This window comes from Lagopus muta, chromosome 9 (assembly GCF_023343835.1).
Source record: "Lagopus muta isolate bLagMut1 chromosome 9, bLagMut1 primary, whole genome shotgun sequence".
Lineage (NCBI taxonomy): Eukaryota > Metazoa > Chordata > Aves > Galliformes > Phasianidae > Lagopus > Lagopus muta.
In genome coordinates this window covers 11,795,066-11,800,264 of record NC_064441.1, presented here as the reverse complement: position 1 = coordinate 11,800,264, position 5,199 = coordinate 11,795,066, and the positions used below count along the sequence as shown (strand labels likewise).

The 5,199-nt window shown below is 40.5% G+C and overlaps 1 long non-coding RNA gene across 1 annotated transcript; it reads right to left on the bottom strand.

Moving 5' to 3' along the window:
* Positions 1 to 282: 282 nt before the first annotated feature.
* Positions 283 to 4,959, bottom strand: LOC125697888 (uncharacterized). The gene is made up of 3 exons (XR_007378968.1): positions 4,823 to 4,959; positions 2,275 to 2,335; positions 283 to 382 (listed from the first exon to the last, which is right to left on the bottom strand). It is a non-coding gene; the product is annotated as an uncharacterized LOC125697888 (long non-coding RNA).
* Between the last annotated feature and the right edge of the window lie 240 nt (positions 4,960 to 5,199).

Below are 5,199 nucleotides of genomic sequence, written 5' to 3'. Positions count from 1 at the left end.
CTTAGCTGTCCCAATGATGTCAAGGAGACAACTTGCACAGAATTGCCTCTGCAGAGGCAGAGGAAGGAAACATAAAAATTAAATTTACACATAGAACTGGCTGGGCATTAACATCACTCACTTATTCTTCCATTTGAGCTTCCTCCACAGTAAGAAATCATTTCACATCATCAAATTGCCCTTCGCACATGGGTCCCAAAAAGTGCCATGAATGTTTCATGAATGCTAAAATTCCTGCTCTAGACAGGGAAACTGAGGGAATACCTTTTCCACAGCAAGTGCCGTCAGTGCAAGATGAGCAAGACCTCCTAGCTTCTGCACCAGGACTGGTTTTGTAGTTCAGTGCAGACCGTGGAGTCTTTGGCATGGCTGAACAACATACCTAAAAAACAATAGAAAACAGGAGAGTGGCAGGCCATTAAACATCGAGGATTCTGCAAAGAAAAAGCCTCTAAGCCCCTCTTTTTTTTTTTTTTCCTTCCCCTCACAGCATCTTTGCAGTATGTTTTTTTCCCCTGCCAACTGATTCCAATACTGAATACTAAAGCCTGGGTTCTGGCCTCCTGGTAATAAGTAATTTGCAAGAGCCTGGTCACAGAGAGGTCAGAAAACCATGTAAATTGCTTGGATGGGAAAGCCGCTTTCACAGGAGGAAGCAGTAGGTGGTAGAGAGGCTCCCTGTCACAATTTTGCATTCCCCGGACATAGTGATATAGAAAGAGACAAGACAGCAACACTGTCTTCTCCCATTGGGCACCCTTTGGCTTCCCTCTGTGTCAGGAATGGAGCCCCAGCCTCTGGATGCACTGAAAATGGTAAAATTTGAGGGTGGTTTCTATCCTTTATAGCAGCAACTTCAACACAACTTTTCAGCTACAATGAAAGCAAATTTTTTGTAGCAGGCTGAATACGTTACAGTGAGTTTTACTGTACACAGTTACACATGTATAAGTTCTTCTGATGCTATCCCAGAGCGGGGATGAAACAGGCACCTTCCAGTACTGGACATGGCTTCTGTCTGGGATATTTACTGTAGTGTTTACGATTAGTTTCACTGATGAGTACAGTTTGGCAATATGGAGAGAATGGAAACTTACAGAACACGCTAAAGGAGCTCTTACTTCCTCAGCCAGGGTTGCTCCCTTGCAGGTGCAGAACCAAACTGATGGGTTGATTTTGGAGACCTTGTTACAGACAAAGGTCCGCACTGAGCAGCAGCATTCCCTCATGCTTTTCACTTCTGAGTGACCCAAAAGGACAAGGACGCCGTTCGTATGGGCCACATCTCTCTCACATGCCACACCACATGCTCTACATATGTTCACTCTGCAGACCTCTGGAGAAAACACTAGGTCAACAATAACGGGAAGTATTTCGCTAAGCAGTTGGTGCTGCCACAATGCAAACAACCTACCACCAAGTAAGACATGCAGCTTCCTTCCACATGTCAAACCAGCAGCTTTCTTTGTGTGTATTGTGAAATGAGTGCTCAGCTTTGCCAACTCCATTGTTCAGTTGCATCTCAAATCCTGCTGTTTGGTGTTGGAACTATAGCAATCTTACCAAATGAGATTACATTATTTTTTACCTCACAAGATATGAGATCTGGATATTTTACTACAAATCTCATTAAACAGACAACAAGCCATATAATATTTCAGTCAGCATTACACATCATGTTTCTATTCAAACACAAACATTAGGAGCAAAAACAGTGTCAGTGCAATAAACACCATCAAATATCCCTACTAGGGACATTTTTCAAGCAACCTTTGTACTAGACTCAACATAGCTGGTCTATGTTATTTAATTAATATCTAGGCTCAAAGATCACCCTTTGCTTTTCTTTAATTTGAAAAAAAGAAAAGCCTTATTTTCAGGATTAACACAAATATAAAACGGAAAGACTGTGGAACATAAAGGCCATGGGTTGCATTTTGCACAGGATAGGTTCTGGTTGAATGAGATCTGGGATGTGTGCCAAATTAATAGAAAAAATCCTGTTCTTCCTCTCCAATAGCCACAATGTTCATTATTAAGAAAAGCATATGAACCACAGGATTTGATTTTAATAACACCAATGTCTTCATTAATCTGTACTTTCCATTTAGCCTCATTATTGAGTAAATGCTGAGTTAATGCAGCACTTATTATTGTTGGATTTTCCACGAAAAACCTCCTTTCCCCCTTCTTTTTTTTATTCATTCAAGGACTATCAGGTGTGTGTGTCATGTTTTTAAACAGGTCGTCTGCTGTCAATGGCTGTTTGCTTACCTCAGGTCTATGCAGCTTCTCCAGTAATGCGCTGTCTACAATGCAGACAGTAACAAAAAACCTGCAGAGGAACAAAACCCCGATGAAACCACTCCTAACTCAAAAACATATTTGTTTTGGTTCTGTTTAAAATGCTGTGATGTCAAGGAGCCTCTTACTATCACCTGCAACTGAGCTGATCTTTCCTGGATGCTCCATGTGGCCTCCTTCTAAATCAAGATTGCTGATGGCCAACATTGCTTTGTATCTGCTGAACAAATAGTGGCCTTTTGTCCAGCACAAGTTCCTAAACAAACTTAATCTCTCTAACACTGTGACAGATGACATTTAGATGTCCTTGTTACCCTTAAAATGAGTTTTATTGACAATCAGAGAACAAAAAGAAGGCTCAGATAAAGCCCAATGTTTTATAGGCCTGCTAACAACATCTTAGTTCTTAGTGCAGAGGGTGTAGAGAAAGCCTGGAGTTGCCCCCATTTTCCCCTGCTTTGCTATATCACCATGACAACAGATATAGAAATCACTTAGTGACTCCTAGAAAGAAAACACAGTGACACAGTACCCCTTGTATGGCGAATCAAACTAAAGCCTTCATTCAAATGGCTATTCAGCTTGGGCATTCATGTAGAGGATGGGGTGGATTTTACACAGGTAACAACAACAGAAAGGCCAGCAAGCACTCCAGCCACAGCATATGGTAAAGTCTCTGTTTAATTAATGTATCCTCAATAGAATTTATCCATTTTAAATTTGTTTTCTTTTACTTGAAACATCATTAATGTAAAGGGCAACATTAATCAACATCTTGCAACTTAAAAGGGCATTAAAAAGTGATCTTTCCCCCCTGCTCCACGCAGCAGAATCTTTTCAAGTACTTTTGCTAACTGCATCTGATTCAAGGCAGTCTGAGAGTCCTTAATCATAAGGCAAATCTAGAGAGGCCTCTACTGGCCACTCTCTCAATGTGCAATTTTTCCATTCGTTAGTGACATGGAAAAGCAAGCAGAGAAGTAACTGCAAGCTTTTATCTTAAAGTCGCACACAGAACGGATTACTGATAAATATATTGTGCAAAACATAGGATAATTGTGCTTTTTTGAAGCTACCATAGACAGTATAACTTTGCTTTTTTAAAAAAGTAAGAAGACTATAAAGATTTATCCTGGCTGTGATGTATTTGCTTCTATGACATTTTGAGGCATTTTAAGATTATACGTCTAAAAATTAATGGGTAATCAGTTTTCTTTGTGCACAGGGTTCCCCTCAAAATCAGGATTTAAGGCCATTTAAATTTTAAATTCTTGTACGTATGTGGCATTTTATACATGCATTTCTCCCAACTAGAGTAAAACATACATCAGAGCTCAGATAAATTAAATCAAGAGCACAAGAAAAAGAAGTTACTGAATGATGGAGGAACCCTGCTTCTCTAGACTGTCCAGAGTGACAACAAAAAGACAAAGAACTTTAAAATCCCCCCTGTGTTCTTGGAAGTAAAATTTCATACATTAAGCAATGGTCAGTGTGCTCTGTGCAAACATCAGCAGTTTGTCTGAGAGAAAATGAGAGTTTCTGCTTTGTCCTTTACTCAAAAATATGAAGAGAGTTTGAAGATATTTAAAACTAAAATGACTTTTCATTTCTTTTTTTTTAATTCCTAGAACTCTTCTGTCTAGATATCAACCACAAACCATCAGGATAAGTAATAACTGCCAAGCAGAAGATGCAACTTGCTCGTCCTTCCCTTACTGCTCTGGAACTTCTTGACACATAAACCCACAGAGAATGGGCAAACTGGAAGATCTAGTAAAGAAAAGCCTCAAGCTGAAGGCTGAAACAAACGACAGTGATACTAGAAATAAAATGCAAAACATCGATGGTGAATATAATTAACCATGGAAGCAACTTACCTCAGGCTGCAGTATACTCCAAAAACTATGTTTAGCTTTCAAAGATTTTTTTTTCTTTTTTGCCATGAAATAGAATAGTCATCATCATAATTCCTGATCTTGAAGTTACTGTGTGTGTGCATATATATATGTGTCTGCATCGCAGATTATTTGCATTATATTTATGGTTAGAAAACTTTCAATCTTTGAGTGCTCTAAAAGTATGCACTTTTTTCCTAAAGCGTATGATTTAGTAAATCTAAAGAGAGAGCATTAGTAAAAACATTTACTCAGCAAATACCACATCACAAAATCATTTGTTCTTCACCTCAAAGAGTATTAAAAGGAAAAAAGTAGAAGTTATATCCTGGTATATTCTCCCTGATTTGGTGTGATTCATCAGCACTTTGAGAACAGGGAAAGCAACTATTGTAACCAGCCTGGATTAACTGGTATTTCTTAAAATAAAAAACTGAACGCTGAGTATCTTAACTCACTTACATACATGCCCACACCTCCACAGAAGCCACCAGCTCGTTTTACCTGCGATCCCCTCTCCCCAGGCTGGCTGGGGTGGGGAGGGGAGGTGTAGCACAGGTCAATTCCTACCTCACGGTCAAAGCAGGCTTTAGAAAACAAACAGCAGCTTCGGAGCTCACCCTGCCAGTCCCAACAGTGACACCTCCTGGGGCAGGCGGGCTCCCGGCAGCTGCACATTTTCTCCGCTTTGAAGTACAGTGCGGCGTTTCCCTCTGCAGAGCCGCACCAGTTCCAGGCTGGGGGTTTCTTTGAAGAAACTTTGCGGGACTGAAGCGCTGCAGGGGAGGCAAGGGAACAATTCTGCTTAATTACATCAGTTTAGCGAGGAAAGCACAAGGAGCCGGCAGCCATGTGGACGGGCAATATGACACGCTCATGTTACCCTTCAGGTAGTTCATTAAAAAAGGGGGGATGCAGTTTTGGAAAAGATGTTCCAGAAATAGCGTAACAGTATGCCCAGTGACTGTGCTCACAGCAAATATGAGCTGCTGCATTC